We start from the raw sequence: 24,632 nt of genomic DNA on the forward strand, positions 1-24,632 counted from the left end.
TTGGCTGAGTTCGCCCTTAATAATCGGGCCAGCTCGGCTACCTTGGTTTCTCCATTTTTCTGCAATTCTGGGTTCCATCCTCGTTTCTCTTCAGGACAGGTTGAGTCTTCGGACTGTCCTGGTGTGGATTCTGTGGTGGACAGGTTGCAGCAGATCTGGACTCAGGTAGTGGACAATTTGACCTTGTCCCAGGAGAAGGCTCAACTTTTCGCTAATCGCAGACGCCGTGTGGGTCCCCGACTTCGTGTTGGGGATCTGGTTTGGTTATCTTCTCGTCATATTCCTATGAAGGTTTCCTCTCCTAAATTTAAACCTCGTTTTATTGGTCCGTATAGGATTTCTGAGGTTCTCAATCCTGTGTCTTTTCGTCTGACCCTCCCAGACTCCTTTTCCATACATAATGTATTCCATAAGTCATTGTTGCGGAGATAGGTGGCACCTATGGTTCCATCTGTTGAGCCTCCTGCCCCGGTTTTGGTGGAGGGGGAATTGGAGTATATTGTGGAGAAGATTTTGGATTCTCGTGTTTCTAGACGGAAACTCCAGTATCTGGTTAAATGGAAGGGTTATGCTCAGGAAGATAATTCCTGGGTTTTTGCCTCTTATGTTCATGCTTCCGATCTTGTTCGTGCCTTTCATGCGGCTCATCCTGGTAGGCCTGGGGGCTCTGGTGAGGGTTCGGTGACCCCTCCTCAAGGGGGGGGGTACTGTTGTGAATTCTGTGGCTGAATTCACTCCTGTGGTCACAAGTGGTACTGCAGCTTCTGAGCTAACTTCCTCAGGTGTTCTGGTGAGCTCATTAGCTGCTTCGTTACTTAACTCCACCTGATGCTGCTATCCTTGCTCCTAGTCAATGTTCCAGTGTTGGATCTGAGCTTCTCCTGATTGTTCCTGTGACCTGCTGCTCTGTATAGCTAAGTGCTTTTTTGCTATTTTGTTGCCTTTTTTCTGTCCAGCTTGTCTTTTGTTTTGCTGGAAGCTCTGAGACGCAAAGGGTGTACCGCCGTGCCGTTAGTCCGGCACGGTGGGTCTTTTTTGCCCCCTTTGCGTGGGTTTTGCTTTAGGGTTTTTTGTAGACTGCAAAGTTCGCTTTACTGTCCTCGCTCTGTCTAAGAATATCGGGCCCCACTTTGCTGAATCTATTTCATCCCTACGTTTTGTCTTTTCATCTTACTCACAGTCATTATATGTGGGAGGCTGCCTTTTCCTTTGGGGTATTTCTCTGGGGGCAAGTCAGGCCTATTTTTCTATCTTCAGGCTAGCTAGTTTCTTAGGCTGTGCCGAGTTGCATAGGTAGTGGTTAGGCGCAATCCACAGCCACTTTTAGTTGTGTTTAGGATAGGATCAGGTATGCAGTCTACAGAGTTTCCACGTCTCAGAGCTCGTTCTTTTGTTTTTGGGTATTTGTCAGATCACTGTGTGCGCTCTGATCGCTAGGCACACTGTGTCTCTGGATTGCCTTCATTACACCTTTCATTAGCAGACATAACAGGTTTCCTCTCCTAAATTTAAACCTCGTTTTATTGGTCCGTATAGGATTTCTGAGGTTCTCAATCCTGTGTCTTTTCGTTTGACCCTCCCAGACTCCTTTTCCATACATAATGTATTCCATAGGTCGTTGTTGCGGAGATACGTGGCACCTATGGTTCCATCTGTTGAGCCTCCTGCCCCGGTTTTGGTGGAGGGGGAATTGGAGTATATTGTGGAGAAGATTTTGGATTCTCGTGTTTCTAGACGGAAACTCCAGTATCTGGTTAAATGGAAGGGTTATGCTCAGGAAGATAATTCCTGGGTTTTTGCCTCTGATGTTCATGCTTCCGATCTTGTTCGTGCCTTTCATGCGGCTCATCCTGGTCGGCCTGGGGGCTCTGGTGAGGGTTCGGTGACCCCTCCTCAAGGGGGGGGTACTGTTGTGAATTCTGTGGCTGAATTCACTCCTGTGGTCACAAGTGGTACTGCAGCTTCTGAGCTTCCTCCCTCAGGTGTTCTGGTGAGCTCGTTAACTGCTTCATTACTTAACTCCGCCTGATGCTGCTATCCTTGCTCCTTGTCAATGTTTCAGTGTTGGATCTGAGCTTCTCCTGATTGTTCCTGTGACCTGCTGCTCTGTATAGCTAAGTGCTTTTTGCTTTTTTGTTGCTTTTTTTCTGTCCAGCTTGTCTTTTGTTTTGCTGGAAGCTCTGAGACGCAAAGGGTGTACCGCCGTGCCGTTAGTTCGGCACGGTGGGTTTTTTTTGCCCCCTTTGCGTGGTTTTGCTTTAGGGTTTTTTGTAGACTGCAAAGTTCGCTTTACTGTCCTCGCTCTGTCCTAGAATATCGGGCCCCACTTTGCTGAATCTATTTCATCCCTACGTTTTGTCTTTTCATCTTACTCACAGTCATTATATGTGGGGGGCTGCCTTTTCCTTTGGGGAATTTCTCTGGGGCAAGTCAGGCCTATTTTTCTATCTTCAGGCTAGCTAGTTTCTTAGGCTGTGCCGAGTTGCCTAGGTAGTTGTTAGGCGCAATCCACAGCCGCTTTTAGTTGTGTTTAGGATAGGATCAGGTGTGCAGTCTACAGAGTTTCCACGTCTCAGAGCTCGTTCTTGTATTTTTGGGTATTTGTCAGATCACTGTGTGCGCTCTGATCGCTAGGCACACTGTGTTTCTGGATTGCTTTCATAACACCTGTCATTAGCAAACATAACAATCATATATGGGGTCCATTATATATGGAGCATTATATGTGCCCATCATACACTGGAGTATCAAATATGGGGCCCTTTATATATTGAGCATTATATGAGGTTCATCATGGAGCATCAAATGGGTCCCTTTATATATGGAGCATCATATGGGGACCATTATATATGGAGCATCATGTGGAGCCCATTTTATATGGAGCATCATATGAGGCCCATTATACTGTATATGGAGCATCATATGGGGCCCATTTTATATGGAGCATTATATGGAGCCCATTATAAATGAAGCAATATATGGGGCCCATCATATACTGTAAGGAGCATTATGTGGGACTCATTATGCTGTATGGAACAATACATGGGGCTCATTATACTTTATGGGGCACATCCTATACTGTATGGAACATTATATGGGGCAATATATGAGGCCCATCATATACTGTATGGAGCATTATGTGGGACTCATTATACTGTATGGAGCAATATATGGGGCTCATTATTCTTTATAGAGCAATATATGGGGCCCATTATACAGAATGGGGCAGTATATGGGGCTCATTATACTGTATGGAGCAATATATGGGGTCTATTATATACTGTATGGAGCAATATATGGGGCCCATTATTCTGTATGGCGCAATATATGGAAGTATGGAACAAGTAATAATACAGTATGGAACAATGTATATGACTCATTATACTTTATGGAGCATTATATGGGCTCATTAAATATTACGGAGCATTATATGTTGCTCATTTTACTGCATGGAGCATTATATGTGGCTCATTATACTGTATGGAGCATTATATGGGGCTCATTATTCTGTATGGAGCACTTTGTGGTGCCCATAATATTGTATGGAGCAATATATGGGGCTCATTATTCTGTACGGAGCACTATGTGGTGCCCATAATACTGTAAGGAGGACTATACTGTCTGGTTTCTGACATTTTGTAGAATTTACAATAGATATCACTCATGTAATGTAAGAAGTGAAATCTTTGGCATTGTACTATACCTACAGTGGGGGAAATACGTATTTAATCCCTTGCTGATTTTGTAAATTTGCCCACTGACAAAGACATGAACAGTCTATAATTTTAAAGGTAGGTTAATTTTAACAATGAGAGATAGAATATCAAAAATAAAATCCAGAAAATCATATTGCATAAATTATATAAATTAATTTGCATGTTGCAGTGAGAAATAAGTATTTGATCCCTCTGGTCAACAAGACTTAATACTTGGTGGCAAAACCCTGGTTGGCAAGCACAGCAGTCAGATGTTTTTTGTAGTTGAAGATGAAGTTTGCACACATGTGAGGAGGAATTTTGGTCCACTCCTCTTTGCAGATCATTGCTAAATCATTAAGATTTTGAGGCTGTCACTTGGCAACTCGGAGCTTCAACTCCTTCCATAAATTTTCTATGGGTTTAAAGGGAATCTGTCAACTCCCCAGGCGTTTGTAACTAAAAGAGCCACCTTGTGCAGCACAAATGCTGCATTCTGACAAGGTGGCTCTTTTAGTTATGATGCCTGCACATGCTGAAATAAACATTTATAAAATGTGCCCCCTCATACTCTGAAATCGTCCCGGGGGCGGGACTTTTCTTCCTAATCAGACGCAGCACAGCCATCACTCCGGGCCTGTGCGCCGGGCACCGCCTCCTCTTACAGCATTATCGTCCCCGGAGCCTGCACATTAAGTTTTTTTGGGGGCATGCACAGTTGCGCTGCCCTTTGTACTTACAGCGTAGGTGCCAGGGACGATGATACAGCAAGAGGAAGCGGCGCCCGGCTCGCACAGAAGACTGGCTATGCCACTCCAAGACCTTAATGTGCTTCTTTATGAGCCACTCCTTTGTTGCCTTGGCTGTATGTTTTGGGTCATTGTCTTGCTGGAAGATCCAGCCACTGTTAGCCTATATGCAACAGATACAGACTTATTTGTATGCAGGAGTAGTTTACATTTTTCTGACAGTAGATGCCGATATTGTTACTGAATGTTAGTTGAATGTAATGCATATACTTGTTGTACTTTGGTTTCACTTTCTCTCTGGTAAAAGGTCATTCAGACTTCCAGTTATGCTGTATTAAGAAGCTGATGCATGTACCTCATGTTCTGTGATGATAAAAGTTGAATTACCCCATATAATCTACTCTCACAAGTTTCTTCTGCAACCAAACTATGCAAAAGCCATGACCCATTTTTAATGTCCTGGCAGAGGAATGGAGGTTGTCACTCTGGATTTTACGGTACATGGCTCCATCCATTCTCCATTTGATGTGGTGAAGTAGTCCAATGCCCTTAGAAGAGAAACACCCCAAAAACATAATGTTTCCACCTCCATGCTTGACAGTGGGGATGGTGTTCTTTGGGTCATAGGCAACATTTTCCTTCCTCCAAACACGACGAATTTAGTAAATGCTTAAGACCTCAATTTTTGTCTCATCTGACCACAGCACCTTCTTCCAATTACTCACAGAATCATCCAGGTGTTTATTGGCAAGCTTCCGACGGGCCTGCACATGTGCCTTCTTAAGCAAGGGGACCTTGCAGGCACTGCAGGACTTTAAACCTTTACAGCGTAATGTGTTAGCAATGGTTTTCATTGTGACTGCGATCCCAGCTGCCATGAGATCAAGTTCCCCCTGTGTAGTTTTAGGCTGCTCTCCTCACTTTCCTCATGATCAAGGTTACCCCACGAAGTGAGATTTTGCATGGTTCCCTAGATAGATGTCGATTGACAGTCATTTTATATTTCTTCCATTTTCTTACTATTGCACCAACAGTTGTCTCCTTCTCACCCAGCATCTTACTTATGGTTTTGTAGCCCATTCCAGCTTTGTGCAGGTCTATGATCTTGTCTCTGATATCCTTATAAAGCTCTTTGATCTTGCCCATGTTGTAAAGGTTAGAGTCTTACTGATTAGTTGAGTCTGTTGACAGGAGTCTTTTATAAAGGTAACTATGTAAGACAGCTGTCTTTAATGCAGAACCTACAAGAAACAAAATGAGCAAAATTCTGCTGTAACTAAATAAGTAAAAGGCAAGTGCATTTAAATAACACAGAGTTATTAGTAATACTGTTTTTGATTAAAAAAAAATAGCATTAAAGCCATCCCATCGTTGACAAGGTGACTCTGATCAGGACGGTCTTACACTGTCTAATATTATAAACCTTACCATGTGTCAGAGTTGATCTCAGTGTGTGAATAGGGGCAGACAAAAGGACCGGGTCCCAACCAGTGGACACCAGTCTAGGGAAGCCTTTAAATGTAATTTCTATCTCAGGAGAGAGAGGCCACACCCCGACTTACACAGAATGCAAAAATACAAAGAAAAAACACAAAAATTGAGTTTGGTTTGAGTTGGTATACATGCAGCACATAAACGCATGTTCACTGTTCACATTGGCCAAAAAACATACAAAACCTACAAGAAACAAAATGAGCAAAATCCTTGCTGTAACTAAATAAGTAAAAAACAAGTGAATTTAAAGTTCTTAGTAATACTGATTTTGATCAAAAATAGCATGAAAGCCATCCCACCATCAGCAAGGTGATTCTGATCGGGACGGTCCAAAACTGTCTAATATTAAAAACCTTACCATGTGTCAGAGTTGACCTCAGTGTGTGTGTGTATAACAGAAGACAAAAGGACCAGGTCCCAACCAGTGGACTCCAGTCTAGGAAAGCCTTTAAATGTAATTTCCAGCTGAGGAGAGGGAAGTCACACCCCAGCTTGCACAGAATGCAAAAATGCAAAGAAAAAACACAAAAATTGAGCTTGGTTCGAGTTGGTATACATGCAGCTCATAAACGCATGTTCACATAGGCCACAAAACATACAAAGCCTATAAGAAACAAAATGAGCAAAAACCCTGCTGCACACTAAGGTCAACTCTGATACATGGTAAGGTTTTTAATATTAGACAGTGTAGGACTATCCCGATCAGAGTCACCTTGTCAACCCTGCTGTAACTAAATAAGTAAAAAGCAAGTGCATTCAAATAACACAGGATTCTTAGTAATACTGTTTTTCAAAAATAGCATACAAGCCATCCCACCATCAACAAGGTGACTCTGATCGGGATGGTCCTACACTGTCTTACCATGTAAAGGCTTACCATGTATCAGAGTTGACATCAGTGTGTGAATAAGGGCAGACAAAAGGACCGGGCCTCAATCAGTGGACACCAATCTAGGGAAGCCTAATATGTAATTTACAGCTCAGGAGAGGGAGGCCACACCCTGGCTTGCACAGAATGCAAAAATACAAAGAAAAAAAACACAAAAATTGAGCTTGGTTCGAGTCTGTACATATGCAGCACATAAACGCATGTTCACATTGGTCACAAAACATACAAAACCTACAAGAAACAAAATGAGCAAAAACCCTGCTGCACACTAAGGTCAACTCTGATACATGGTAAGGTTTTTAATATTAGACAGTGTAGGACTATCCCGATCAGAGTCACCTTGTCAACGGTGGGATGGCTTTTATGCTATTTTTGATCAAGAACAGTATTACCAAGAACTCTGTGTTATTTAAATGCACTTGCTTTTTACTTATTTAGTTACAGTAGGGTTTTGCTCATTTTGTTTCTGGTAGGTTTTGTATGATTTATGGCCAAAGTGAACATGTTGTTATATGCTGCATGTATACCAACTCGAACCAAGCTCAATTTTTGTGTTTTGTCTTTAATGCATGAGTTGATTAGGAGCGTCTAACTGGTCTGTAGGAGACAAACACCAAAAAGGATGATACTAGATCGGATATGATATAAAAAAATACACAACTTTATTATTAAAATCATCAAACACAGGTGAACAGAGTGACATAGAGAGCCGTACCTAAAAGAGTACTGTGCAAAAAAGCAGGAGGTGCATGCCCAGGAAATCAAATGCCACATATATTTTCACTAATACTAACAAATCCCACATCTCCAACTTACAGACATATCTATAATATGCCAAGCTGAGTCTGTGTCAAATAACAGTTTAGAGGGATATGGGAATAGTGCAATATTTTCTGCAATTATACGTGACAGGAAGCGCCATTATAAATGATTAGACAAATACCGCCCACAAACAATCAATAGAACAATGGCAAAGTACAGCAATTATTTACCCGTCACAGTGCAGTCGCTAGATCCTGGGAATGAGCCTCTGCCCCAATGCGCATTTCAGAGAACAATCTTCGTCAGGGGGCATTGAGAGTATGAGACGTGGTGAATTAAAAAGGCTTGACCCTGGAGGTGTATCGCACACGACCCCCAGAAGTTGTAGTGCGTTGTCATAGCCACCGCTCCGTCAGAGAGCATCCCAACACACGGCAGGAGGAAAGAGATCACGGGGGCCCCACGTGATCGCAAACCACCCAACCAAGGTAAGGAAGTCTGCAGGCACAGCGGGTCAAAAGTATACACACACAGCACAACCAGAGACTAAAAATTATATGAATCAATTTAACATTAATAAATGTGTAACACAATCAATATTATAATGCAATACCAAAACCAGAATATTCATTACGATACAGGTATGAAATAATAAATACCATATAGTATACTAATCGCCATATTGTATTCGGGACAATAGATGGACTACTGCAGGGGTCCATAATGGGGCAAAAATAACAGGCACATAAGTTGATTACGGTAATATCAATACTATATCAGAGTCGTAAATATTAACAAGTAAAAAATACACAGTGTGCCAGCAATTATTGCAACATATGGCCACCCGCAAGTAAAAAAAGGGGGGGTGGAGAGAAAAGGCCCACATACTGTATATCTCAAATATTATTATTATTATTATTATTATTCCAAATACCATCTATACCTAAACATCAGAGGATATATAGACAGAGATACATAGTATAACACATTTAAGATTTCTGAATAACGCCGTTGTGGAGCCTCCTGCTGCACACTAAGGTCAACTCTGACACATGGTAAGGTTTTTAATATTAGACAGTGTAGGACTATTCCGATCAGAGTCACCTTGTCAACAGTGGGATGGCTTTTATGCTATTTTTGATCAAAAACAGTATTACTAAGAACTCTGTGTTATTTAAATGCACTTGCTTTTTACTTATTCAGTTACAGTAGGGTTTTGCTCATTTTGTTTCTTGTAGGTTTTTTATGTTTTATGGCCAATGTGAACATGCGCTTATATGCTGCATGTATACCAACTCGAACCAAGCACAATTTTTGTGTTTTGTCTTTAATGCAGGTAACGAGTTGATTAGGAGTGTCTAACTGGTCAGTAGGAGACAGAACTCTTAGTGGTAGGGGATCAAATACTTATTTCTCACTGCAAAATGCAAATAAATTTATACAATTTGGGCAGCACGGTGGCTCAGTGGTTAGCACAGCAGCCTTGCAGCGCTGGCGTCCTGGGTTCAAGCCCCACTAAGGACAACATCTGCAAAGAGTTTGTATGTTCTCTCCGTGTTTGCGTGGGTTTCCTCCGGGCACTCCGGTTTCCTCCCACATTCCAAAGACATACTGACAGGGAATTTAGATTGTGAGCCCCAATGGGGACAGCAATGATAATGTGTGTAAAGCGCTGCGGAATATGTTAGCGCTATATAAAAATAAAGATTATTATTATTTATTACAATTTATACAGTGTGATTTTCAGGATTTTATTTTTGATATTCTATCTCTCAATGTTAAAATTAACCTCCCCTCAAAATTATAGACTGTTCTTGTCTTTGTCAGTGGTCGAACTTACAAAATCAGTAAGGGATCAAATACTTTTTCCCCCGACTGTACATTTCTCTGTACATTTCTCTGCCATATCTGTGCATCATGAATTGTGGTTTGTGTTAAAGGGGCCCACTCTGACTCTTTTTCTCGGGGCCCATAAAAACCTGAAACAGGCCCTGGTCAGAAGTCATTGTATACTGGTAAGCATGGCCTCCAGATGTGGGCAGGAGATTTCTACTGTTTGTACAAGGAGGAGTGGAAGGAAAGTGCTCAACACTAGGGTTGAACGACTTTTACTTTTTTAGGATCGAGTCGGGTTTCGCGGAACCCGACTTTCTCAAAAGTCGGGTCGAGTGAAATCGGCCGATTATCACGAAAAGTCGGGGATCGACCAAAACACGAAACCCAATGCAAGTCAATGGGGAAGCATAGTCGGCAGTGAGTGGAGGCCAGGAAAACACCTACAGTGCCCATTTTAATGGCAAAAACATCCATTCTTGTTACTGAAGCTTGTCATACTTAATTTACCTTATAATAATAGTTAGGCATTGGAAATTGGGGCTCATTTGGCTAAAGTTGTGGGGGGTAGGGCTGGTTCAAGTTTTTAGTGGGCCCAGGAAACGTGGACTATGTCACGGCGGTGGAGCAGGGAGAGGTAAGTATTTCAACTTTGCAAGTGCTGTGATCCTGAGCAAGCAGGGGGGGCCCACTCGTTCGCATTGGCACTGGCACAGGGCCCCTCAAAGTACGGCAGTGTGTTTGCACGGTGGGGGCGCCTCTCACTGGCAGCGACACTTTTGCGTACTATGAGGGGCCCTGTGCCAGTGGCGTCGCCAACAAGTGTGCCCCCCCACCTGATGAAGGAACCTGCACTTTCATCTGCACCTTCCTCTTTGTCCCCGTGTAAGGTGGTATAGTATGCAGGAAGGGGAACCTGACTTTCAGCAGGGTCACATTCTGGCTGTGTTGCGTGCAAGGGGAATGTAGTGGTCTGGGTCAATGTACCAGCAGACTCATCTAGCACTGGCTGGGCAATGGGCAGGATGAGGAGGAAACACAGATATAGGCCCAAATAATAAAGTGGGCTAAATACAGTTCAAAATTGTTAACAGGACTAACCAGGCGACATTACTTTGTTCAGTGGAGAACAACTGTAATGAGAGGCTGACACAGTGAGTAGGCCCAAATAAGTAAGTTGGCTAAATGCAGTTCAAAATTGGTAACAGTAGTAAACAGGCGGCACTGCTTTGTTCAGTGGAGAACAGCAAGGAGCGGCAGACACCGTTAGTAGGCCCCAACCAAACTAGTAGGCCAAATGCAGTTTAAAATTTGTAAATATAGGCCGAAAGCCTGAAGATTGAAGGTCAGCTTTGTTCAGTGGAGGAGAAAAGCATGAAGCGGCAGACACCGTTAGTAGGCGCAACCAAACTAGTAGCCCAAATACAGTTTCATATTAAAAATATAAGCCGAGAGCCTGAAGATTGAAGCTCAGGAAAAAAAAACAGAAGAACACCAAGGAGCGGCAGACACCGTTAGTAGGCCCCAACCAAACTAGTAGGCCAAATGCAGTGAAATATCTGATATAGGCCGAAAGCCTGAAGATTGAAGCTCAGCTTTTATCCTTGGAGGACAACACCAAGGAGCGGCAGACACCGTTAGTGGGGCCCAACCAAACTAGTAGGCCAAATGCAGTTTAATATTAAAAATATAGGCCGAAAGCCTGAAGATCGAAGCTCAGGAAAGTAAACCAGGAGAACACCTAGGAGCGGCAGACACCGTTAGTAGGCTCCAACCAAACTAGTAAGCCAAATGCAGTTTAAAATTAAAAATACAGGCTGAAAGCCTGAAGACTGAAGCTCAGGAAAGTAAACCAGGAGAACACCTAGGAGCGGCAGACACCGTTAGTTGGCCCCAACCAAACTAGTAGGCCAAATGCAGTTAAATATCTGATATAGGCCGAAAGCCTGAAGATTGAAGCTCAGGAAAGTAAACCAGGAGAACACCTAGAAGTGGCAGACACCGTTAGTAGGCCCCAACCAAACTAGTAGGCCAAATGCAGTTAAATATCTGATATAGGCCGAAAGCCTGAAGATAGAAGCTCAGGAAATTAAACCAGGAGAACACCTAGGAGCGGCAGACACCGTTAGTAGGCCCCAACCAAACTAGTAGGCCAAATGCAGTTTATTATTAAAAATATAGGCCGAAGGCCTGAAGATTGAAGCTCAGGAAAGTAAACCAGGAGAACACCTACGAGCGGCAGACACCGTTAGTAGACCCCAACCAAACTAGTAGGCCAAATGCAGTTAAATATCTGATATAGGCCAAAAGCCTGAAGATAGAAGCTCAGGAAATTAAACCAGGAGAACACGTAGTAGTGGCAGACACCGTTAGTAGGCCCCAACCAAACTAGTAGGCCAAATGCAGTTAAATATCTGATATAGGCTGAAAGCCTGAAGATAGAAGCTCAGGAAATTAAACCAGGAGAACACCTAGGAGCGGCAGACACCGTTAGTAGGCCTCAACCAAACTAGTAGGCCAAATGCAGTTTAATATTAAAAATATAGGCCGAAAGCCTGAAGGTAGAAGCTCAGGAAAGTAAACCAGGAGAACACCTTGGAGCGGCAGACAACGTTAGTAGGCCCCAACAAAACTAGTAGGCCAAATGCAGTTAAATATCTGATATAGGCCGAAAGCCTGAAGATTGAAGCTCAGCTTTTTTCCTTGGAGGACAACACCAAGGAGCGGCAGACATCGTTAGTAGACCCCAACCAAACTAGTAGACCAAATGCAGTTTCAGATTAAAAATATCATCTGTATTGAGTGGCACAGACAGACACAGGTAGTAGGCCTTAAAGGGAACCTGTCACCCCGTTTTTTGAGATTGAGCTATAAATACTGTTAAATAGGGCCTGCGCTGTGTGTTCCTATAGTGTATGTAGTGTACCCCAATTCCCCATGTATGCTGAGAAATAACTTACCAAAGTCGCCGTTTTCGCCTGTCAATCAGGCTGGTCAGGTCGGGAGGGAGTGGTGACATCGCTGGTTCTTCCTCAGCTTTACGTTGGTGGCGTAGTGGCGTAGTGGTGAACAAGCAGCGCGCGATCTGCGCTGTAATCCCTTGCATCGGTGGGGGCGGCCATCTTCCTGGGGCCGCGCGTGCGCAGATCGAGTGCTCTGCTGCACGGGGCTTCAGGAAAATGGCCGCGGGATGCCGCGCGTGCGCATTAGAGATCGCGGCGGCCATTTTCCCAAAGCTGAGTTTGCATCTCGGCTTTGGGAAAATGGCCGCCGCGATCTCTAATGCGCACGCGCGGCATCCCGCGGCCATTTTCCTGAAGCCCCGTGCAGCAGAGCACTCGATCTGCGCACGCGCGGCCCCAGGAAGATGGCCGCCCCCACCGATGCAAGGGATTACAGCGCAGATCGCGCGCTGCTTGTTCACCACTACGCCACTACGCCACCAACGTAAAGCTGAGGAAGAACCAGCGATGTCACCACGCCCTCCCGACCTGACCAGCCTGATTGACAGGCGAAAACGGCGACTTTGGTAAGTTATTTCTCAGCATACATGGGGAATTGGGGTACACTACATACACTATAGGAACACACAGCGCAGGCCCTATTTAACAGTATTTATAGCTCAATCTCAAAAAACGGGGTGACAGGTTCCCTTTAAACTAAAAAGTTGGCTCAATGCAGTTTAAAAAAGGTTACAGGGGTACACGGGCAGCATTGGTGTGGTCAGTGGAGGATGATTGCAAGGAGGGAACGCAGACAGACTTAGTAGGCCTAAAATAAAAAAAGTAGGCACGATGCAGGTTTAAATAGGTTACAGGGGTACACAGGCAGCATTGGTGTGGTCAGCGGAGGACGATTGCAAGGAGGGAACGCAGACATAGTAGGCCTAAAATAAAAAAAATAAGCTCAATGCAGTTTAAAAAAGGTTACAGGGGTACACGGGCAGCATTGGTGTGGGCAGTGGGGGACGATTGCAAGGAGGGACCGCAGACAGACTTAGTAGGCCGAAAATAAAAAAAAGTAGGCTCGATGCAGGTTTTAATAGGTTACAGAGGTACACAGGCAGCATTGGTGGTCAGTGGAGGACAGTTGAAAGGAGTGTCTGAGTTAGTTAGTATGCCAAAATAATAAAGTGAGGTTAATGTCTGGCAAAAAAAAAAAATTCACAAATAAACAGGTGGCATACCTAGGTACAGGGGTGGGCTCCTCTGCTGACTTGCAGACAGTGGTATTTGGCGCAAAGTATTAACTTGTGTAAATGTAGGACAGGGCCCCTGAATATTTTTAATAGCATCATACATGTCAACAAATTGGTATTGGCAGTGCCATTGAAGGATTTAACCGCACAGACTAAACAGTGGAGAAACGGTGAGAGATAATTTTGCAAGTGGTAGAGCACTGTTTGAGCTGGGGGGGACACTCTCTTGTGGGCGGGGGTACTGACCCAGGGCCCCTCATGTTACGACGGTGAGTCTGACGTTGGGTGCGCACCACCACCGCCAGAGTCACTTCATTGTATTATGAGGGACCCTGTGCCAGTGCCATCGCCCAAAAGTGGGCACACCCACCTCTTCAGCCAAACGACACTCGCACAGGTGCTTGCGCCAAGTGGTGACCACGGCCCCGTGTGTTGTGAATTCTGTGGCTGAATTCACTCCTGTGGTCACAAGTGGTACTGCAGCTTCTGAGATTCCTCCCTCAGGTGTTCTGGTGAGCTCGTTAACTGCTTCATTACTTAACTCCGCCTGATGCTTCTATCCTTGCTCCTTGTCAATGTTTCAGTGTTGGATCTGAGCTTCTCCTGATTGTTCCTGTGACCTGCTGCTCTGTATAGCTAAGTGCTTTTTGCTTTTTTGTTGCTTTTTTTCTGTCCAGCTTGTCTTTTGTTTTGCTGGAAGCTCTGAGACGCAAAGGGTGTACCGCCGTGCCGTTAGTTCGGCACGGTGGGTTTTTTTTGCCCCCTTTGCGTGGTTTTGCTTTAGGGTTTTTTGTAGACTGCAAAGTTCGCTTTACTGTCCTCGCTCTGTCCTAGAATATCGGGCCCCACTTTGCTGAATCTATTTCATCCCTACGTTTTGTCTTTTCATCTTACTCACAGTCATTATATGTGGGGGGCTGCCTTTTCCTTTGGGGAATTTCTCTGGGGCAAGTCAGGCCTATTTTTCTATCTTCAGGCTAGCTAGTTTCTTAGGCTGTGCCGAGTTGCCTAGGTAGTTGTTAGGCGCAATCCACAGCCGCTTTTAGTTGTGTTTAGGATAGGATCAGGTGTGCAGTCTACAGAGTTTCCACGTCTCAGAGCTCGTTCTTGTATTTTTGGGTATTTGTCAGATCACTGTGTGCGCTCTGATCGCTAAGCACACTGTGTTTCTGGATTGCCTTCATAACACCTGTCATTAGCAAACATAACACCCGTGGGGGAGTCAGCCCATTTAGGGAGGTGTAAAAATGGCGTATGCTGGACGTACAGCAGCTGCAAATGGAGAAATTGGAGCAGTCAGTAAGACCAGTCCAAAAGCAAGACCTTTTTACAGGAAAGCTAGGTGTCAGCAGGGAGAGGTGGGGCAAAAAAATTAGAAATCCATGATTGGTTCATTTTAATAAAGGTTAGATCATCAACATTTTGGGTAGCCAGACGACTTTTTTTTTCAGTCAGTATTGACCCAGCAGCACTGAATACTCTTTCTGATAGCACACTAGCTGCTGGGCAGGCAAGCTCATGCAATGCATATTCTGCCAATTCAGGCCAGGTGTCTATTTTGGATGCCCAGTAATCAAATGGGAATGACTTGTGAGGGAGAACATCGATAAGGGAGGAAAAATAGTAACCATACTGGACAAATGTTGTCTCCTGTCACTTTGAATTGATGCTGCAGTACCTGTCGTGTCTGCGGTCATTGCGAAATCACTCTACAACCTGGTCATAAAACACCTCTGTCCAATGCCACTTCTGATTTGTGCACCTCTAACACCTCTGCCATGTTGCCCCCTGCAGCTGGTGTGAGAACCATCACCGCCGGTGTGTGCTAGGAATGTCTGAACCAAACGGTCTACAAGAGTTGCTTGTTTGGTAGCCAATATTTGCTCAAGGTTCTCATGTGGCATGATATTTTGCAATTTCCCTTTATAGCGTGGATCCAGGAGGCAGGCCAACCAGTAATTGTCATCGGTCATCATTTTGATAACGCAAGGCATAATCCGCCATGTGGGCCAATGTTCCAGGTGTCAATTCACTGCTTGTGCTGGGTTGAGGAGCACTTTCTGGCAAATCAACATCACTCGTCTCCCTCAAAAACCCTGTACCTGACCTTGCAATGCCACCAGTTTCTACTGCTCCCAGAGAATCTTCCTCCTCCCATAAATATTCATCCCCATTATCCTCTTCGTCCTCCTCCTCTTTGTCCGCCACCTCATCCAGGAGACGTCCCTGAGCAGACAGTGGCTGACTGTCATCATGGCTACCCTCGTCCTCGGCTGCAGACGCCTGCTCCTTTATGTGCATCAAACTTTGCATCAGCAGACGCATTAGGGGGATGCTCATGCTTATGATAGCGTTGTCTGCACTAACCAGGCGTGTGCATTCCTCAAAACACTGAAGGACTTGAAACAGATCTTGTAGCTTCGACCACTGCACACCTGACAACTCCATGTCTGCCATCCAACTGCCTGCCCGTGTATGTGTATCCTCCCACAAATACATAACAGCACGCCTCTGTTCGCACAGCCTCTGAAGCATGTGCAGTGTGGAGTTCCACCTTGTTGCAACGTCGATTATTAGGTGGTGCTGGGGAAGATTCAAATATCGCTGATGGTTCTGCATACGGCTGGAGTGTAAGGGCAAACGGCGTATGTGAGAGCAAAGTCTTCGCACCTTCAGGAGCAGGGTGGGTAACCCCGGATAACTTTTCAGGAAGCACTGCACCACCAGGTTCAAGGTGTGAGCCAGGCAAGGAATGTGTTTCAGTTGTGAAAGGGCTATGGCAGCCATAAAATTCCTTCCGTTATCACTGACTACCTTGCCTGCCTCAAGATGTACACTGCCCAGCCATGACTTAGTTTCTTGCTAAAAGAAGTCAGATAGAACTTCCGCGGTGTGTCTGTTGTCGCCCAAACACTTCATTTCCAACACAGCCTGCTGATGCTTCCCACAAGCTGTTCCATAATGGGACACCATGGTTGCAACACTGGCAGCTGCAGATGGAGTGGTCGTGCGACTGCGCTCTGTGGACAAGCTTTCGCTTCTTGAGGAGGAGGAGGGGCAAATGCCTACAGCCAACTGTTTCCTAGACCGTGGGCTAGGCAGAACTGTGCCACTATGGCTGTCCCCTGTGTACCCTGCATCCACCACATTAACCCAGTGCACCGTGATAGACACGTAACGTTCCTGGCCATGCCTACTGGTCCATGTATTTGTTGTGAGGTGCACCTTTCTACTGACTGATTGCCTGAGTGCATGGACAATGCGGTCTTTGACATGATGATGGAGGGCTGGGATGGCTTTTCTCGCAAAGAAATGTCGACTTGGTAGGTCATAGCGTGGTACCGCATAGGCCATCAGGGCTTTGAAAGCTTCGCTTTCAACCAACCGGTAGGGCATCATCTCTAACGAGATTAGTCTAGCAATGAGGGCGTACAAACCCTGTGTACGCGGATGAGAGGATGAGTACATCCTTTTCCTAAGGAGAGTCTCTTGTAGGGTGAGCTGGACTGGAGAGCTGCATATGGTGGAACTAGCGGGGGTGGTGCTGGACATGGCAGACTGAGAGAGGGTTGGTGATGGTATTCTTGCTGTTGGCCTACATGCAGTGTTTCCTACCAAGAACCTGGTGATTCCCTGACTGCTTTGGCCTTGCGACGATACCTCCACATTTGCTGCAGGTGGTGTTGTAAACGGTGGGCTTACAGTGAGGGAAGGAATGCAGCGTTGCTGACTAGCTTCATTGTGAGCAGGTGCAACAACTTTACGGGACGTTTGGTAGTTAGTCCAGGCTTGCAAGTGCATGGTGGTTAAATGTCTACGCATGCAACTTGTATTTAAATTTTTGATATTCTGACCTCTGCTAAAGGTCCTTGAGCATTTCTTACAGATCACTTTGCACCGATCATTCGGATCTTGGTTAAAAAATTGCCAGACTCCACTCTTCCTACTATCGAATACCTTTTCAGGCATTGCACACTGAGCTACTGTAACCGGATGGCCACGCTGTCCTACAACTGTTTTTGGTTTTGACACACGTTTTTGGCCAGATACGGGCCTGGCAGATGAAAGCTGTTGCGATGTTGATGCCTGCTGCGGCTCCTCCTCCTCCACTTCATAGCTCCTGCCAGCGGCACCCTGCTCCCCCAATGGCTGCCAATCGGGGTCAACAACTGGGTCATCTATGACCTCCTTTTCTATGTCCTGTGCACCTTCCTCTGTGTCACCGTGTAAGCCGGTGCTATAGCGTTCGGGATGGGGCACCATAGTCTCATCAGGGTCAGATTCTGGCTCAGTACACTGCGAGGGCAATGTTGTGATCTGAGTCAATGGAACAGCATAATAATCTAGCTGTGGCTGTGCATCTGTGCACTCCATGTCCGATTCATCTTGTAATGAGCATGGCCTGTTAACAATTTCCAATTCTAACCCAGGCACAGTATGTGTAAAGAGCTCCATGGAGTAACCTGTTGTGTCGCCTGACGCATCCTTCTCTGTTGTTTTGGGTGATGGACACAAGGAAGCGACTTGTTCCTGACTGGGAGCATCCACTGACGACGCGCTGCTTTTAAATTTTGCACTTTCCGAAGAGGAGGCGAAAGAGCTAGAGGCAGAGTCAGCAAGGAAAGCAAAAACTTGTTCCTGCTGCTCCGGCTTTAAAAGCGGTTTTCCTACTCCCAGAAAAGGGAGCGTTCGAGGCCTTGTGTAGCCAGACGATGACGCTGTCTCAACAACTCGAGTCTTAGGTGCTATATTGCTTTTCCCACGACCACCTGATTCTCCATCACCACTACCATCATTACCAGCTGGCAATGACCGCCCACGGCCACGACCTCTTCCACCAGACTTCCTCATTCTTGGAAAAATGTAACCAAACTAACAAACGTTATATGGTACTGTAAAACCAGTTAGAAGGTGTACGTAAACTTCTTGTGAGTTTATCTCCCTTTATAGGTGTGTGAGACTGCTGGGAAAATCAGGCCCACTGTATTACACTACACAGTTTGAGTGGCAGAAAGTGGATGACAGATATGCCACAAACAGGACTGACGCAGATGCACTCAGTAGCAATATAAATCTCCCTTTTTTATGTGTGGGAGAATGCAGGAAAAAATCAGGCCCACTGTATTACACTACACAGTTTGAGTGGCAGAAAGTGGCTGGCAGATATATCAAAAAATACAAGGGCTGTAGTAGAATTTCAATCTCCCTACAATGATCAAAGGACAAGTATGGCAGCAATAAAAAGGACTGCTGCACACAAGAGTGTGGACAAAGAAACAAGAGAACTGTGCAGAAAAGAAGGAGCAACAGGATTGTTGCTTTGAAAAAAGCACTTGGTTTGCACAGCGGCGTACAAACAGCAATGCAGCTATCAGGGAGCCTTAGAATGCAGCCTAATAAGCTACAGAGCTGATGCACAGAAATCTAGCCTCCACTGTCCCTGCAAAGAAAAGGTGGTGTTGGACAGTGGAAATCGCTACAGCACAAGCGGTTTGGGGATTAATCTTTCCTCCCTAACTGTATCCCTTCTTCTGATGAAGCTGCAGCAACCTCTCCCTATGCTCAGATCGGCAGAAGTAAGATGGCGGTCGGTGTGCATGCCCCTTTATAGCCCCTGTGACGACGCAGAAAGCAAGCCAATCACTGTAATACCCTTCTCTAAGATGGTGGGGACTGAGACCTAGGTCATCACGCTGCCCACACTCTGCGTGCACCTTCATTGGCTGAGAAATGGTGTTGAACGACGCGTTCATATGAAACACGACTTTGGCGCGAATATCGCGTACCGCATGGCCAATCCCACACTGGGATCGGGTCGGGTTTCATGAAACCTGACTTTGCCGAAAGTCGGTGACTTATGAAATTGGCCGATCCGTTTCGCTCAACCCTACTCAACACCTGACAAGTCCAGGGCAGGATCCTGAATTTTATCTGGGACCATTCTGCTGAGGATCAATTGGATTTATTATGGCTGTTTGAACCTTTATGCGGGTTGGTTAGTGCTATGTCATTGGCTTCAGATCTGTTTGAAGGTTCAAACTGCAGCAATATATTACATTGTGCCCCAGATAGAGCCACTTCCACCTAACTATACAGATCTCTGGGCCGGACTGATTCTCATAATAATATGTGATGTCCTGTAACCACAAGCACAATCAGTCCTCTGCATATACTATCTGATATCAGTGCATACAATATAACACATACAGGGCTGGTATATGATGTATTGCCACAAACATCAGATGTTATACAGTATGTACAATGTTGTACTTATATACATATGACAATAAATATATACTGTAAACATCAGATGTTTGTATCACAGTCTATTATAAACCAGGCACCTATTATTCTGTATATTGGATGTCCACAGACATGCAATGTTATACACAGAATCAAATGTGGCTGATGTAAGCCTGGGAGCTTTCTAGGTAAGTTCCCACGATCTATGAACATCCAGCAGAGGGCGCCTCACCGCAAATGAAGCTAAATATAGCTCATTGATCTATATTTAGACTCATTCCCCGGGGTTTTGCAGCGAGGAGTAGCATTGCATTAGCAAAGCTCCTTGCTGCAAAATGTTTTAACCCCTTCAGAAGGATTTACATCGTTGGACGTTACAGATCTGCGGAGGGTAAGTATATTGTTGGTTTATTATGTTTTTTCTTTCACAGAACGAGGGTCTTCAGTGACTGGATTGGGCGTAGAATAAAATACTCCAACAACCATTGTTTTTATTTCATTAAAATAATTTTAAATAATGTGTTTGTGTTTTATTTAACCCTTTACTACAATTGGATTAATAATGGATAGGTGTCATAATTGACGCCTCTCCATTATTAATTAGGCTTAATGTCACCTTACAATAGCAAGGTGGCATTAACCCTTCATTACCCCATATCCCACCGCTACACGGGAATGGGAAGAGAGTGGCCAAGTGCCAGAATAGGCGCATCTTCCAGATGTGCCTTTTCTGGGGTGGCTGGGGGCAGATATTTTTAGCCAGGGGGGGGCCAATAACCGTGGACCCTCTCCAGGCTATTAATATCTGCCCTCAGTCACTGGCTTTACTACTCTGGCGGAGAAAATTGCGCGGGAGCCCACGCCAATTTTTTCCGCCATTTAACCCTTTATTTTAAGAGCTAGAACGGCCAAATTTTGCAGATACACTCTACTGACATTAGTAGTGTGGAATCTGCAAAAAAAATGGAGAGAAGACATGGTTTACTGTATGTAAACCATGTCTCAAATCATGTCGGGTTTTAGAAAGGAGAAAGAAAAAGCCGGTAATTGAATTACCGGCTTTCAAGCTGTATAGCGCTGGAATAAATATTAATATATATACATATATGTGTCTCACTGACATATATATATATATACCTATTCTATGTGTACACATTTATTCTACCTATTCTACTGTAAGCTGTCAGTGTGATTTTACTGTACACCGCACTGAATTGCCGGCTTTTCTCTCTAACAGCGCTGCGTATTTCTCGCAAGTCACACTGCTTGTCCGTGTGTAATCCGTATTTTTCACGCTTCCATAGACTTTCATTGGTGTATTTCTTGCGCAGTACGGTGACAAACGCAGCATGCTGCGATTTTGTACGGCCGTACAAAGCCGTATAATACTGATCAGTAAAATACGGCAGATAGGAGCAGAGGCATAGAGAATAATTGTGCCGTATTTTTTGCGAGTTTTACGGACGTAGTTTCTGCGCTCTTACGTCCGTAAAACTCGCAAGTGTGAAGCCGGCCTAAGGCGGGGGACCTGGGTGAGTGGCTGACACTCGCAGTGCGCATGCCCAGGAATCCTAGCCCCGCACTGTGCATAATGCATAACACACTGCGGGGCTGGGATTCCCAAGGTGGGTGGCCACACTGCCCGCACAGGCGCAGTCTGCAAGCCTGGCTGGGACGTCAGACGGCCCCACACAGTTGTACACAGCGCAGGCGCAGGTTTTGAAGCGAAAACAGCGCCTGAAGATTGGAGTGACGGCAGACTACCGGTTCAAGCTGGGGAGTGAGGACCCGCCTCCATGGATAAAGACAGGTATTTTGGATAAATTTCAAAGCGCTTTATTTTGGGAATACATGAACAAAAAACTAAAAGAGCCACCTTTTTTCTTCAGTATTTGTAAACCAAAACCAGGAGTGGGTGATAAATACAGAAGTGGTGCATATGTTTCTATTATCCCCTTAGTGACTTAATGACCGAGCCAAGTTTTGCAATTCTGACCACTGTCACTTTATGAGATTATAACTCTGGAACGCTTTAACGAATCCCGCTGATTATGAGAAAGTTTTCTTGTGACATATTGTACTTCATGTTAGTGGTAAAATTTCTTCTATATTACTTGCGATTATTTATGAAAAAATGGAAATATGGTGAAAATTTTTAAAATTTTGCAATTTTCAAACTTTGAATTTTTATGCCCTTAAATCAGAGAGATATGTCACGAAAAATAGTTAATAAATAACATTTCTCACATGTTTATTTTACATCGGCACAATTTTTGAAATAAAATTTTTTTTGTTAGGAAGTTATAAGGGTTAAAAGTTGACCAGCGATTTCTCATTTTTACAACAAAATTTACAAAACCATTTTTTTAGGGACTATCTCACATTTAAAGTAACTTTGAGGGGTGTACATGACAGAAAATGCCCAAACTTGACACGATTCTAAAAATTACACCCCTCAAGGTGCTCAAAACCACATTCAAGAAGTTTATTAACCCTTGACATGCCTCACAGCAACTGAAACAATGTGGAAGGAAACTTTAACTTTTTTTGGCAAACATTTTAATTCAGAACCAATTTTTTTTTATTTTCACAAGGGCAAAAAGAGAAAATGATCCACAAAAGTTGTTGTGCAATTTCTCCTGAATACGCCGATACACCATATGTGGCGGTAAACCACTGTTTGGGCGCACAACGGGACTTGGAAGAGAAGGAGCGCCGTTTGACTTTTTTAATGCAGAATTGGCGGGAATTGAGATCGGACGCCATGTCGCTTTTGGCGAGCCCATGATGTGCCTAAACAGTAGAAACCCCCAACAAGTGACACCATTTTGGAAACTAGACCCTCTAAGGAACTTGTCTAGATGTGTGGTGACCACTTTGAACCCCAAGTGCTTCACAGAAGTTTACAACAAAGAGCCGTGAAAATAAAAAAATCGCATTTTGCTTACAAAAATGATATTTTCGCCCCCAAATTTTTATTTTCACAAGGGTAACAGGAGAAATTAGACCCCAAAAGTTGTTGTGCAATTTGTCCTGAGTACGCCAATACCCCATATGCGGGGGTAAACCACAGTTTAGGCGCACGGCAGAGCTTGGAAGAGAAGGAGTTCCGTTTGAATTTGTCAATGCAGAATTGGCGGGAATTGAGATCGGACGCCATGTCGCGTTTGGAGAGCCACTGACGTGCCTAAACAGTGGAAACCCCCACAAGTGACTGCATTTTGGAAACTAGACCCTTTAAAGGAACTTGACTAGATCTGTGGTGAGCACTTTAAACCCCCAGGTGCTTCACAGAAGTTTAAAACGTAGAGCCTTGAAAATAAAAAAAATCACATATTTTGTACAAAAATGATTTTTTCGCCTCAAAATCTTTATTTTGGCAAGTGTAACTGGAGAAAATAGACCTGAAAAGTTGTTGTGCAATTTGTCCTGAGTAAGCGTATACCCCGTATGTGGGGGTAAACCACAGTTTGGGCGCATGGCAGAGCTTGGAAGAGAAGGAGTTCAGTTTGACTTTTTCAATGCAGAATTGGCTGGAATTGAGATCAAACACCATGTCGCGTTTGGAGAGCCCTGATGTGCCTAAACAGTGGGGCCCCCCACAAGTAACCCCATTTTGGAAACTAAACCCACTAAGGAACTTATCTAGATGTGTGGTGAGCACTTTGATCCTCCTAGTCTTCACAGAAATTTATAACGTAGAGCCGTGAAAATAAAAAATCCTTCTATTTTTCTCAAAAATGATTTTTTTAGCTCATAATTATTTATTTTCTCAAGGGTAAAAGGAGAAATTGGACCCCAAGATTTGTTGTCCAGTTTGTCCTGAGTACGCTGATACCCCATATGTGGGGTGGGACCACTGTTTGGGCACAAATCGGGGCTCGGAAGGGATCGTCTTTGATGGAATCGTCTGCGGGCGTCATGCTGCATTTGCAGAGCTCCTGATGTACCTAAACAGTAGAAACCCCCACAAGTGATCCCATTTTGGAAACTAGACCCCCAAAGAGCTTATCTAGATATGTGGTGAGCACTATGAACCCCCAACTGCTTTACAGAAGTTTATAACGTAGAGCCATGAAAATTAAAAAATCATATTTTTTCCACAAAAATGATCTTTTCACCCCCAGATTTTTACTTTCACAAGGGTAACAGGAGAAATTGGACCCGAAAATTTATTGTGCAATTTATTCTGAGTACTCTGATACCTCATATGTGTGGGGGGGGACCACTGTTTGGACGCATGGCAGACCTCGGAAGGGAAGGCGCGCCGTTTTGGAATGCAGACTTTGATAGAATGGTCTGCGGGCCTTATGTAGCATTTGCAGAGCCACTGATGTACCTAAACAGTAGAAACCCCCCACAAGTGACCCCATTTTGGAAACTAGACCCCCCAAGGAACTTATCTAGATGTGTGGTGAGCACTTTGAACACCCAAGTGTTTCAAAGAAGTTTATAATTCAGAGTTGTGAAAATATATATAAATTTTTTTTCCACAAAAATGATTTTTTTAGCCCCCTATTTTTTATTTTCCCAAGGGTAACAGTAGAAATTGGACACCAAAATTTGCTGTCCAATTTGTTCTGAGTACGCTGATACCCATATGTGGGGGGGGACCACTGTTTAGGCACACATCAGGGCTCGGAAGGGAAGTAGTGACGCTTTAAAATTCAGACTTTGATGGAATGGTCTGCGGGTGTCATGTTGCATTTTCAGGGCCCCTGATGTACCTAAACGGTAGAAACCCCCCCACAAGTGACTCTATTTTGGAA

This window comes from Ranitomeya imitator, chromosome 2, assembly GCF_032444005.1.
Source record: "Ranitomeya imitator isolate aRanImi1 chromosome 2, aRanImi1.pri, whole genome shotgun sequence".
In the NCBI taxonomy this organism is placed as follows: Eukaryota; Metazoa; Chordata; class Amphibia; order Anura; family Dendrobatidae; genus Ranitomeya; species Ranitomeya imitator.